Source organism: Budorcas taxicolor, chromosome 13 (assembly GCF_023091745.1).
Source record: "Budorcas taxicolor isolate Tak-1 chromosome 13, Takin1.1, whole genome shotgun sequence".
NCBI lineage: Eukaryota > Metazoa > Chordata > Mammalia > Artiodactyla > Bovidae > Budorcas > Budorcas taxicolor.
The window spans coordinates 56,334,949-56,349,723 of NC_068922.1; positions in this window are offsets into that span (position 1 = coordinate 56,334,949).

Here is a 14,775-nt window from a genome sequence, read left to right on the forward strand (position 1 = left end):
TGGGGGAAGTTCTCAGTCATTGTTGATTTACATGTTTCTTCCCTTTTTCTTCTCCTTTCGTAATCCCCATTATATGCGTGTCATACCTTTGGTAGTAGCCCCACAATTCTTGGATATTCTGTTCTGTTTTTTTTTTAAATCTTTTGTTCTCTTTGCTTTTAAGTTTGGCTGCTTTCTGTTGAGATCTTTAAGCACAGAGATTCTTTTCTCAGCCATATCCAATCTACTAACAAGCCCATCAAAGGCATTCTTCATTTCTCTCATGTGTTTTTGATCTCTAGCGTTTCATTTCAGTTCTTTCTTAGAATTTCTCTCTACTTACATTGCCCATTTGGTCTTACATGCTGTTTACGTTATCCGTTAAAGCTCTTAGCATCTTAATCATAGTTGTTTTAAATTCATGGTTTGATAATTCCAAATACCCCTGCCATATCTGAATCAGATTCTGCTATTTTTCTCTGTCTTTTCAAATTGTGTTTTTTGTCTTCTGGTATGCCTTGTAATTTTTTATTGATAAGTGAATATGATGTACCAGGAGGGAAAAAGGAAATGCTGTAAATAGGCCTTCAGTAATATGTTGGTGAGGAGTGGGGGGAGGGGACGAGTCCTTTCGCCTATATTCAGGTCTCAGTCTTTTAACGAGCCTGTGCCTCTGGGCTGTGAACGTCACAAGTGTTTCTGACTTTTTAAATTTCCCCGTAGGTGGGACAGAATGGCTGCTGTGAGCAGGAGTTGGGTATTTCCCTTCCTCCAGGTCAGTTGGGGCTGGGGGGGTAGGGAGGGGGGAGGCCCGCTGATGAATCCCCAAGAGGTTAGATTCTGGCTGACGCGTTTCTCCTGAGGCCAGACCTTATTGAAAACAGACTGCCCTGATGTATTTAAAAATGATTCCTTTTCCCCTACCCTCTTGGAAGCAAGAGTGAATTCCCCCAACCCCACTCTCCTCCACCTGCCACGCTCACTATGAAAACCTGGCCGAGCTCCTCCAGGTAAAATTCACACAGTGTCAGGGCCCCGATGTCTGGATCTTCCTGGAGTTTGTCCTTCTCAGACTTGTCCACACTGAGCTTCAGCAAACCACCAGAGTTTAGGTTTCCTGACCCCAGCACTGACCACTGAGAGCTTTCTGCCCAAGCACGTTATATTTCTCTATACCTCCTGTCAGCCTCTCCAGTCTGGGGGCAACAGTCTGCCCCGTGACCTCACTACTCTGAAAGATCGAAGAAGAGCTGGTGGTTTCAGCTTTTTCAGCTTTTTACCTGTTCTCAAGATGAAATGGCGTCTTTCAGCTTCTTACTTGCCGGGCCAGAAACCAGAAGTCTCTAATTACATATTTCATATCATCTTTTTATGGTTTTCTCCCATTCGTGACAAATGTTATTAGTTTTTCATTTAGAAGACATTTTCCATTTGGGAGATTTACTTTTTAAGTCCATTTATTTTAAGAGGGAAAATGAGAGTGTGTTTGTATTTTGTTTTTAATGAAGGAGATAACAGGACCAGTGTTACACAAGCAACAAAGATCTTGAAGGTGGTATTTGAACGACCGAAGTTGGGGAGCTGGAGATAGTGGATTTAACACAGCAGGAGCTCAGTAAGCGTGCTATAAATTGGAGCTGTTGTCGTTAGGATTATTAGCCCTGGTTATCTGGCCCAGTGTGAGCAAAGGAGCCAGCTTGTGCTAACCCGCTTCAAGCCACCACCCTTGGGGAACATAGACGGGCTCTGAGGGCAGAAGGGTAACTACACAGGGGCCTGGAGCGACTGTGCCTGGTGGCAATTCATTGCCTTCTCTCCTTGAAGCTTCCAAACAACCCCTGCTGATGGTTGCAATCAAACCCCTCAACTTGGGCTTCCCTCCAGCCACAAAAATATACCCCTTATGGCTCAAACAGATGTTCCTTGGGTTTTAGACCATGAGCAAATTAACAGGCTAATTCATCCCCACTCCATTAGGAACAATATTTCAGCCCTGTCAATAGCCACCAGCTCCACACTGGCAGACAAGACCACCGACTGCTCAGGAGACCCAAAGAGGCAGATGGCATCCTTTGCCTGTGATCATTCAGCAGAGTCCTGGGGTGGCAGACCCAGAGATGGGACACATCTCCTGGACACCTGGGCAGCAATCTTCCAGCCTCTAGAACCGCCCTGCCCTTCACGATACGGTTTCAATAACCCAAGCGTCGACGTCACACATTTCTCTGGTGAATTCAGTCCTCCCCAGAATACTTCCGAGAATTCTAGGAAATCAAGGAGGAGGGCATATCCTTTCTGACAGTCACTGAACCCTTCCTCTTACTTCTGTCCAAGACCCTTTATGTCTCATCTTTGTCATAGTTAGGGTTCACACACTGCTGCATTCTATCTCAAACCCGAACATGCCCTCTTTTCCTTTCCCCAGTACGTGACCCCACCAAGGCTCATGCAGAGTTAGTGGGCATAAAATTGCACAATGCTTCTGAGTAGGGCTTCCCTGGTAGCTCAGTGGTAAAAAATCCACCTGCCTATGCAGGAGACGCAAGAGATGCCGGTTGCATCCCTGGGTCAGGAAGATCCCTTGGAGAAGAAACTGACAACCCGCTCTAGTGTTCTTGCCTGGAGAATCCCATGGACAGAGGAGCCTGGCAGGCTACAGTCCGTGTGGTCACAAAGTGTCGAACATGACTGAGCATGCACCCATGCAGGCCTCGGAGGAGGAACAGCATGCTAAAGGCACGTGGTAGCAGAATACAGACAACAACTGGAAACAAGACTCCACACAGGGTCCTGGGCTCCCAGGTCCTCTCCCCCCGCTTCCCTGGCACCCCATGCCCTGCCTCTAACCTTCTCTCTCTGGGCCTCCCAATTCTTTGGGGCCTCCCAAAAGAATTGCATTAGGGGCCACTGCTCAGAGGACCAGGAAGTGTAACCTACAATGGGGAACATTTCCATCCCTGAGAGTGAAAAACATTTCTAATCGGAACATGGACTCATGTTTATCTTACTATTCAGAATAAGGTGGCAGAGATGTCCCCATTCTAGGCAATGCCCTGCACTTTGTCTCTTGCGACAAACAAGCCCCACTGTTTCTCTGACAGTGAATTTTCCTTCCACTTGGCAATTCAGCCCGCATGGTTTATGTGTAATTTTCAGGCAGGACCTTCTCCTGGTCCTGTTTCCTCTCAGAGTAGATCTCTGTGGCTCTCTGCTTCCATGCTGGGAGCAGTTTGGATGACCTCAGGCCAGCCGTTTTTTTCTGGAAGGCTGCCCAAGAAGCTGCTAATCCCCTTGATCTTGGTCAAAAATCTGTCATCTTCTATGTTGACCTTCTTGGCAGATAATCAAAATGTGCTAAATTCTAAAACCACTTTTCCTTTGGTGTCTGAATACCTCGTGGGTTTGGTGGGACTTCAGAAACCAGTAGGGGTAATTTGTCTTCTCTCTCTTCTGCTATTCAAACATGAATTTAAAGTCTGTCCCCAAAGTAGAAATAAACCTTGAGTGTGTGTTAAGCTTTGGACCCAGTGGGATGTGGCTGGCAAGGTGTAGGTCCTTATCCTAACATGGTATAACCTACATCTCCCACATTCCCTTGACTGTGTATTCCAGGTCAGGGGTGGCCAGGAGAGAAATGTCTGGGCAGCTTGGAAGGCAGACATGACATGGTGTGAAATGGGCTCTGATGGGCCAGGCCTTGTGGAAGCTCCTGCCTGTCGCTGCCAATTGTCCTAGAGCAGCGAGAGGACCAGCAGCTCCTCCGGCTCCAGCAACTCCTGGGCCAAGCGCATGACCAGTAATGTGTGAAGGTGGCCAGCAAATCACCCATGTTGTCGATTTGGGGATGCTATGAGACTAAAGCAGGTTCTAGTCCATCCTGTGGGTTCCAGTCTCACGCCACCCCACCCCTTGCTGTGTGCTCTGCCCTGCAGACCCCTGGGAACTTTGAGCCAAACACCCAGTGTGAAAGCATCAGCCTTCCAGAGGCTCCATCACCACCTTCATCACCACATAACTTCATCATCACTTCACAACCTCACCATCCATCCGAGAAGACACAGGCCCTGTAATAAATCTTATTCCAAATAGTTGATAGGATTTGATCAAGGAAGCACAACTGCTTACCAACACACCCCTGTACTCGATGGTTCTGAGGTCATAATTAAATTCTGGGGGTCACAGGTCAACATGAGAATCAAGTGAAAGCCACGGACTCCGTCACAGACGTGCTTAAACATAACACGTTTTGCCGATGATAGTGGGTGTTAGTGGTTATCCCACTCTAAGATGCACACGTATCACCGGGGGATCTCAGACACTTACTGAAATGCAGACACAGGTGCTGCAGGCCTGGGGTGGGGCCCAGGGTTCTGCATTTCAAATAAGCTCCCCGGGCCGTTCTGGCACATTCCATCCATCACCGTGTATCCTGTGGCCATTTGTCCTCCACATGAACCAGCGAGGGGCTTTGTCACTCAGCTGTTACTTCAGCTCTCACTGCTGAAGCGTCCAGCTCACACCAGGCGCCGTGCAGTGTAACAGAAGAGGTTAAGACAGCACTTGCCCCCGGAAGGCTTGCCTGTGGCCAAACAGGAAGGCAGACAAGCCAGGAGGTGGCGCACTTCCCCCACACCACACGAGGGGCCCGTGTGAGGAGCCCGCGGGCCCGAGGAGAACACAGCCGGGGCCTGGGTGCTGGCCAGGCCACCTCAGCTGGCACCTGCAGGCAAGAGGGAGGGAGCCAGGAGAATCTCGGTGTGACTGGGGTATAGGATTCCAGGCCAGGCGTGGGCAAGACAGGCCGGAGGGGCACTCCCAGAACCTGGCCGCCCATCCGAGAACACAGCATGTGAAGGCTACAGCTCTTATGCAATGGGTGTGAATGGCCCACATTCTGCAACATCTTCCGAGGAAGTATCACCCATTCTTAGGACCTAAGGATCGCCCATCTGAAGACTGTTTGCAATAAATGTCTTACGGTTATTGAGAGTTTGCCTTGATCCCTTCAGTCCCATGCTTGATTTAAAATCCTTCCGTCTGGAATTATTAGTTAAGGGCAGTTTAATCAAAGTAAAGATGGATGGCAGAAGCAGATTTCGCTGCTGGCATTCAGAAAAGCATGCTATAGTTCTTTAATCGTGGCTGAGTGAAGCTTACCCACTTTGAATTATTAGTTAGTGGAACCTCCGCAAACGAATGATGTATTAGGCAAGGAAACTTTGCAAACAAACAGCAGATCCTGAACGCCTGGGTGTTTCATCCGAAGCTGAAATGTGCATTAGTTGAACAATCTGTCTTCCTAGTGGAAACAAAGTCCAAATCAGAGGCTGACATTCAGCCTTGAGCTCAGATCTCTCTGTGCATTTGAGATGCTGGGGAGCACAATGGGGTCCCTGAACTCCCTGTTCACCTATGTACCAGAAAGCCCCCTTGCAGCAGGCCTGGCCACTTTGGAGCAGCCATGGGAGAGAAGCACGCTTTCTGTGACTAACTAGGTTGCCCTTCACTAGGGCCCTGTCCTGAAACAGCCGCCCAGCCAGGCCAGCTCTTTTCACTGCCCACACACACCAAGGACCTGACACCAGCCCCCAGCCCTTCCCAAGAGGGGCAACTCACCATCAGGGTCTCCTTGTTGGGACCTACCCCTACACTGCCTGTCATTACAGAGGTTCTCAGGGACCACAAGGAAGGACATGAGGGGGACCGGTCATCTCCCCAGGCCATCCTCCTCAGACAGCTCAGCATCAGATCCCTGGGGAGGGCTCGCTAATACATGCAATAGTGGCATCACCTGAGCCTGTAGGTCTGAGGCTGGGCCTGAGAACATGCACTGTAAGGAGTTCTTGGGTCATGATGTTGCTGCTGGCCTAGAGGCACCCCACTTTGAAAACCGCTGCTATAGTCTGTGTCAGAGGCTTCTGATCTAGGACAAAGGTCACCAGGAACCCAGCAAAACACCCCACCAGGGATCAAAAGTGCACCTTCTATTTCAGCCTCAGGATCCTAGCCAAATCCTGCCTTCAAAAATAACCAATGCTAGGATCATGACCTGGCCTCCTTAATCACGGCCCATGAGATCCCTCAGTGCACTGAACAAGGGCTCCCTGCCTGCCTAACCCTGAGAACGTCAGCCCAGGCAGAGCAGCAGTGTCGGAGGACTCCAGGCCAATCCCCACTCTCCCATGACCAGCAGCGTCATGCAGGCAGCCCGCAGGACCCCAGTGAGCGGAGGGCCCAGCCGGGTGCTCTTGCCATGAGGGCTCGTCACGATGGTACAGGGAGAAGTGGGCCTCCCCAGTGGCTCAGTGGTAAAGAATCCTCCTACTATCCAGGCGATGTGGGTCCAGTCCCTGGACTGGGAAGATCCCCTGGAGGAGGAAATGGCAACCCACTCCAGTGTTCGTTCCTGAGAAATCCCATGGACGGAGGAGCCTGGCGGGCTACAATCCATGGGGTGCCAAAGAGTAAGTGGCTAAACAACAGGGGGAAGCACTTTGGACCTGGCACGTACTAGGGGCTCAATTAAAGCAGCTGTGGTGAATTATACTATTAAGAGCCACTCTACCCGATTCTGCCCCTGGAAACTTAGTGTCTGCTTGAAGAGATGGCCTATGCTCATAAATCAGTTACACAACAGTCCTGCCTGTTTGTGTGGCTTCTCAGTGGAGCGTCTTCCTTGTTCATAGTTGGGGCATTAATCAGCTCCTCCACCCTCTGCCCCAGGCTGGTCAGCAGCAAGAGCTGGACAGATTTCCTGCCCACAGCCCCTCCCCAAGTGAACTGATTCATTTCCTCTCCACGTCTGTCCCTCCTCAGAGGCCAAGACCTGAAAGCATAATGCTAGCACCCACGTCCCTGTGAGTTCCACTTGTACTTGCAGGAATTTGAGATGCAGCTGCCCAGAGACACAGGGGCGCATTTCTGAAGTGCTATGGGGTTAAACCCTGCCCCTTGGGCTTCCCAGGTGGTGCTAGGGGTAAAAGCTGCCCGCCAATGCAGGAGATGTAAGAGACTCAGGTTCGATCCCTGGGTTGGGAAGATCCTCTAGAGGAGGGTGTGGCATCCCACTCCAGTGTTCTTGACCCATGGACAGCGGAGCCTGGTGGGCTACAGTCCTTGGGGTCACAAAGAGTCAGACACAACTAAAGTAACTTAGCATAGCATGCATGCTTCCTTTCAAAGTGTTCCTTTGCAAACTTTCCCAGTAAAGTTTTGCTGTTAAGACAGTCACGCAGAGAGGACTGGGTTACAGAGTTCTGCAAATCTCTTAAGCAAAGGTGCCGAAAGTGGCATTTCGCTCGAGCCTGAGTGCTAAGGCCATCCGGGCAGAAGCCAAGTGCAAGCATCCAGGGCTGGCTGACCTTTGCAGCCAGAAGGCCTGCCTGCTGACCCTGGGTTATATCAGCTCTCCCCGGGCTGCCTCTGGAGAGCAGTTCTCTAAATGTAAGCCCTCAGCCCAGGACCAAGGTATTTTTAGCCAATCGTGTGATGGCCACGGCTCTGAGGCTATGGTCAGGATGGGACCAGAGAACATTCCTGAACTGTGAGTCCCTGCTCTGGGCTGACTGGTTCCCAGGGCTTCCCTCCCAACCCTTTCCCCAGAGCACACAGCTCTTCCTGACCAGTGTCAGGACAGATTTTGGCCCTAATGCCTATAACACATCATCCCTTCATGGTTAACAGCACTGGGACACCGTTCCCCCCACTTGGATGAATGTGGCATTATTGACAAAAGAGCCACTCACACTCAGACAAACTCCAAGAGCAAGGTGTCCAACCTGGACAGGACAGAGACGTCCTCAGACCCAGGTTCCTGAATCTTCAGCTCCCCTGGGCTCCCCTCCTTTACTGTTTGTACCATCCCTTTCACCCTCCATAATGCCATTTGTCCCAGAGCACTTTCTTAAGTGAAAGTGTTAGTTGCTAAGTCATGTCCAACTCTTTTGCAACCCCATGGACTGTAGCCCACCAGGCTCCTCTGTTCATGGAATTTCTCAGGCAAGAATACTGGAGTGGGTTGCTATTCCCTTCTCCAGGGTATCTTCCCAACCCAAGGTTCAAACTCTTTACCATCTGAACCACCAGGGAAGCTCTTTCTTAACCTGTGTCTTAACTTTACCTACATTCCAAGCACTACCATATATAATATCACGGGTTTGACATGTTATTATTTATTTTCTCCCACGCTTAAAAGGAACTTTTATTAAAAAATGGTGAAACCAATACAATATTGTAAAGTAATTAACCTCCAATTAAAATAAATAAATCTATATTTTAAAAAATTTTTTGTAGAAAAAGAAAGTCTTCTGTGTGCCTCTGATAAGCAGTAATAAACCAGTGGAGAGGAAATCACACCGAAAACATCCCTGCACTGTAGCCCCCTTGGTAATAATAATTTTCCCCCCAGGGAAAGTTATTTCTTGCCAGGCCTTTGTACAAGTTATTTCCTTGGCCGTGTTCTCACTTTCTTTCCCCACCCCTCTCTCTCTTTCACACACACACACACACACCCCTCTTGCCTTCCTGAATAACTGACACCTCCTCCAGGAATCCATTTCCAAGGTACTCACCCCAGAGAATAGACATTCACCCCTCTACCACCTTCTCTTCAGCCCTGAGGTGGCCTGACAGTTTTATTACCTATTGTGATTTGTGCTCTAGTGGCTCCTGGAAAAGACCCCTTTCTGTTAAGGGGTGATGAGGAGTGCAAGCTCTGGACTCAGCTCCCCTCCTTCTTCACTTCCGAGGTGCGTGGCCTTGGGTGAGTTACTTGTTTTCCCCAAGTCTACCACTGTCATCTACAAAGTGAGGTTGATAACAGAATGTGAGAAATAATGTAGGCAAATGTTTAACACAGGCCTGGCACTTAAATCAGTGCTCAGTAAATATTTGTCAAATGCATGCAGTCTATATACAGACTGAGCTTAAACAATACTCCATAGCCTATTTAAGAGCTCCTACAGGTTTTTGAGAAATCATTGGCATCACCATTATCACCATTTGACAGGTTCCCAGACCTGTAGCCAGACTTCCTAAGTCAGATCTAGAACCTGTATTTGTGCAAGCTCTCAGTGTGTTGTCTTGCTTCAGAACTAGGCTGTTTCTTCATAGGGACAGTGCTCAGCAGCTCAATGACCACTGACAGCCTGGAGATGATTCCACAGATGCAAAGTCCCCAGGTCCACTCACATTTTCCCATCACTATCATACCTGATGTACCACTGCTTAAGCTGGCAGTGGAGTTCTCTATGGAGCTATGGCCATAGGCGATAGATATTAGTATTTGGAGACCATTCCATGGGAATGTGGTGCCCAAACAATAACTAATCTGTTCAGGACCCTAAAAATACAAGTTTGTTAATGTTATTTATGACAATGGTGGTGGTGATGGTGGTGGTGGAGACGGTGATGGTGATGATGGAGGTGATGGTGATGGTGGAGGTGATGGTGATGATGAAGATGGTGATGCCAATGATGGTGATATCAATGATTTCTTGAAAACCTGTAAGAGAAGGACTATTGTTTTCCTCACTTTACAGACCAAGCAACAGGGGCTCAAAGTGTTGAATAAACTTAATCAGGCAGGAAGTGCATGATGGACTTGATGCCAAGCCCTTGCTTTCTCCCAAACCTCAGCAGATGTTCTAAACACCTACAATATGTCTTCTGTTAATATATATACAGTGTTTTCATCCCTTGTGGGACACCAGGGTTGGAAACATGATTCTTTTGTTAGGGTTACATTCGAGTTCTCCATAATCCTACCATCTCAATCAGTCTCAAGTTTAGTTCCTGACTAACAGACACAGGAATAGAAGTCCATCTCATGGTGGTAGAGAGGTAACGTGCTTTTAATATCTGTGTGTTCCTCTCCATCTCTCAGTGAAAATTGCTTGTGGCCAAGGGACCACTTCTAGCCAAAAGGATTAAAGAGCTACTGTGTTTCTTCATCTTTTCCCCACTGCAGCAAACTTGGAAGTCCAAATTGTACCGTTACTGGCCTTTGTCAAAATGAGAAATAAAGCACTGTTAGGTTAAGGGAACTTGTGGATTTATCTGCTCAAGCTGCTTGCTTTAACTTCCCTGGCTGCACACAGAGATTAATTTCAGGGTTAATTTCTCATTCCAACTTCTCCCATTCATTGCAAAGCTCAGGCCTTTATGGTGGCATTTTAATAATTAGAGTTACTGCATTATTCTAAAATTATTCTTAGCCTGTTTGGCTTTTGATGAACAATTCAGTGTTTGCTCCATGTTTAAAAACTGATTTATAGAATGTGTCAAGTCTTACAGTCAATGTCACCGAAGTTATTAAAAGCTAAGAGAAACAGACAGCTGCCTGTTGGGTCTTGATTAACAAGTCATGTGATGGATTAAGTTAATAAGCTTCCAAAGTAGGAGATAAAAGCTCCAAAAAGGCAGATCCAGAAAGTGAAAACACAAAGACAGTGCTGGCCACGTGGCCTCTAATAAACACCCAGAGAAGCCCAGAGTAGGGGCAGGAGTCCTGTAGCTGCTCACCTTGTCCCGTTCCTACTCTCCCTCAACCTGTCTTCCAAAGAAACTTGCCTATCCCGCAAAGCTGCGCAAAAAATGCAACAGAAGAATATCAACTTCTGTGGAAATTACAAACAGAATTTCATGAATATCACCCTCCTTTCATCTAAAGAACCTAAGGAAGTTTTTACAAATAATTAATTAAATTCAATTAACCCCCAAGTATTAAATCTCAGATGTCTGAATCCATAACTGAATCTTTCGAAGGAGGAGAAATCCATTACATGCACAAACACATAGACTCAGACCTTGATGGCAAGGAAGAACTTTCTTGAAATTGGGCATTTGGGTCAAAGCCCAGTGTTTCCATCTTCCAGGTTCTGCTAGTCTTGGTTTTATCATTTTCTCATAACTGCTCTGCTGCAGCCCCTGTCCAGCTGTGGCCCATCTCATCAATGTGGTCCCTTTAAGCCATTCAAAGCAGGGGGAGCAGCTCATGGGGGTCCCAAGGGTCTCTGGGAAAGTTTGACTCCAAGTTAAAACTTCTGAAGCAAGTCATTTCATTAAAGGGAGTTTTCTTACTTAGGCTTATTCCTAAAAACCAAAATCAAGCACAGAAGTAAGCTAATTGGTACAGATAATTGTCCAGAGGGTTGTGGCATCACAAGTTGGTGCAGGACCAGAGAAATGCAGTCAGCCATTATTAGGGGTCAGCCTCTGTCCTCTCTCTTGTCAGCTCCCCTCCATGCTGCCTAATATGGTGCCCTTGGCCCTCGAAGCACCACAGCTTCCCCTCATGGTTGCAAAATGGCTGCCACTGCCCCTGCACTTACACCCACTCAGGTTCCCTACCCAAAGACTTGATTAGAAAGAACTCCTGGGCCTGACCCTCATTGCCTCAGATTGGCTGATATGCTCATCTCTGAGCCAATTATGGTTGTGATCCTAACTAGCTTAGGTCATCCACAATTTTCCTCTAGAGCCCATGTGATCAGGGGATGAAGAAAGAGGACTGCCCAAAGGAATTCCCATATGTGCTTTCCCAGAAGAAGAGTGAAAAGACGTGTTGGAAAGACAGTCCTACAGACAGATTCCTACAATACCAACATACCAAAGTTCCTCTGCCATAGTTGATTCTGGATCACATTGATGTCCTTGAAAATGCTGAGACTCTGGGGAGCTGAGGTGAGAAAACCATCCATCAAAATGGAACCTCAGTCTTACGAATAGACACTGATGCACAGATTGGGGAAGATTCCAGCAAGGGAGAGGCAGAGCTGGACCCCTTTTCAGACCACATGTCCTACTGTGGGCTGTGCCTGGCTCTGGTCTCCGTAAACGCTACAGATTCCACATCAACTTTCTGTTAAACATGGTACCTGGCACGATGAGCTCGTTTTGCTGGGTTGAAAGCATTTCACATGTGAATTCTGTCTACTCCAGGTTTGTTTGGTCAGGGGCAAGCAGCTCCTGTCTAATTATCTTTATTCTGTTTTCAGTCCCTGCAGGAAGTGGCTTAAGAGCATTTTGATGACAGGGCAGTGTCAACCAGGGTAAGTGGTGGGAGGGAGGCAGCCCTGGCCTAGAGGGACCCCCTGAATACACGATTGACTGCACAACTTATGTGTCTCAGCTCATCTGAGGGGGGATGTTCTTTTAAAAGAGAGTCATTCGCTTCCTGCCATCTGAGTGGGTCCGCATGGGTCTGTGGCAGGGTTTTCCACCCTGAGCACTACTGGCCTTCTTGACTGGCTCATTCTCTGTTGTGGGCACCATCCTGTGCCCTGTGGGAAGTTTAGCAGGATGCCTAGCCTCCACCCCCTGCCCCCTGCGCATTCCAGGAGCACCCTTCCCTGAGTTGTAACAACTAAACTGTCTCCAGACATCGCCCAGGGCCCCTGAAACAAAATCGCCGTGATTGGGACCCCTGGCCTGTGGAACATGCCTTTAAAGTACAGCCCCCTAGAGCTCTCTGAGGCTGCTGACTCCAACTTCATTAAGCTGGGCTTCTCCCCACGGAGACAGCAAAATACAGAGTGAATTTCAGCTCTCGGAGGTGGTTCATTAGGATGATGGGAATAAGAGTAACAACAAAATCACTCTTTTTTTTCCCCTCAGTTAGTTTTATAAATGATCAATTAATGAAGACTGCAGCATCTGGAAACCGCAAGCAGTGGACGATATTGTTCCTAAAACCTGGGAACGGCCCAGTGATCTCTCCTGGTGAAGGCTCCTTCAGGGGTTCAGATTTCTATGTGAATTTTCCTGATTGGCAGACATAGCATCCTCAGGAAATTACCTTTTTCTTAAAACACGTGTCCTGGTAACACCGCCTCCCCCAGGTATGTGAATCCACTTAGCCACAGAATCCTAGGAGCCTGGTTGTGAACATCTCAAAGCGAAAGTGAAAAAGTGACAGTGTTAGTCACGCAGTCGTGCCCAGCTCTTTGCGACCCCATGGACAGCAGCCCGCCAGGCCCCTCTGTTCATGGGATCCTCCAGGCAAGAATACTGAAGCGGGTAGTCATTCCCTTCTCCAGGGGATCTCCCAAGGCAATTACTATAGAATTGATTGTTTTTAAATAGACATATGGGGAATACAGATGTCAAATGAGCACTCTCCCCTCACCTGGGCCAGCTGCACAATGATGCCAAACATTTCCCAGGTTCTGAACCCCAGCCCCCTTCACCCCACTTTCAGCCCATAGAGCTGTTACTCAGGCTAATTCCTCACCTGCTTACCCAGCGAGGCCCTGAATGACTTCTGACACTTTCCAAAAGTCAAATCCCAAGCTCAAAAAGTACTATGTGGCCAGAAAAATAAAAAAGAATATTTAAAATAACCTTGTCACAGGGGAGCAATAGCCATTTTGGAGAGTTTCAGAACTACAGTAAGTCATGCAACATGACGAGTGACACCTGCGCTGCACAAATATTTGAACAAAATGGAAAAAAACCTGTTCAATGAAGAAAACTAAACAAGGCAATTGCTCTGAAGTATGACACACATATTTTGCTATGTCAATGTTTTTTCTATTTATTGGTTTGCTTTGTAGGTCATATAACCTGCATTAATCAGTACTAAGTTTGGCTGTGAATGACAGAATACAAACCCCCAGTAAACAGAGACAAATGTATTTTTCACTCATGAAAGTCAGGTGATTCAGGCCCTCATGGTCCCCAAGGGGATGAGGCTTCTTCTAACACATCATTCTCCACTGGGAAGTCTCCATTCCCAAGATCCCCAATAGCCTTCCTTCACGGCCACATTCCCACCAGCGAGGAAGGGAGAGGGCTGGAAAGACCCTCCCTGCTCTCTTCTACCTCAGCATCCACTGAGATGTGCTGCTGCGGTGTGAGGTCCATTGGCCAGAACATGGTCACCTGGTCACATCAAGTTCAAGGAAGGCTGGAAAATGTCATTGTCATTTAGGGAAGCCATTGCCCTCGCTCAGACTTGGGAAAGAGGGACAGAAGGGACAGTGGGGATGGGGGACAGTAGTTTCTGCTGCCACCCACCCTTGGGCGCCCACCTATCTGTGCTCACACACAGAGAATGCCCTCCCCTGCATCCCCGTAGGGAACCGGCTATAAGGCCCCAGCCAATTTCTGCACCTGGCTCCCAATCCAGGATCCCAGGCAAAGCAACATCCTCTCCAACAGAAATGGACGAGGTTCTTCATGATTTCACAACCTACAAACTAGATCATAAGTTCCTGGTCTCAGCTCACCGAACATAAGGTCGATGAGTATGAACAGGAGGATGCAGCCATTTGGAAAAAAGCAAAATACTGAACAGCGTCACCAGTGACCCACCTGCAGGAGCAAACCCAGGGAAGCAGGAACAGTGGCAACCCCTCGGCAGCATCACCACGCCTGGCCCCACCTGCATCCCGGCTGCTGCCTCCCCTGCTCTGGGCTGGGATGGGATGCCCCTCCTGGGACCTGCATGGTTTTCACAGTTTGCTCCTTGTTTTCAGGGATTGCTCTAGAGCTGAATAATCAGAGGCTTTTTCAGACCAGGCTGTGGTTTCTTAGGCAAAGCACTTTTTCAAAAACGTAAAGATTTCTGATCTATTTGTTTCCAGTGGGCTCTCTTTGTTGAGACATAGTTTATAACCCTGGAGTATCTGACCTTCCTTGTTGGCCTCCAAGCTCGCTTTCTTTCTCGGCTGACACCTTCCGTCCCTTGGTACATGGCACCACCCACCTCAAGCCACCCGAAATGATGGCCCTGGGTAGGAAGGCAAAATCCTTAGAGATACTCTTGCCCTCAGGCTCACAGATTGGTGGGATGGG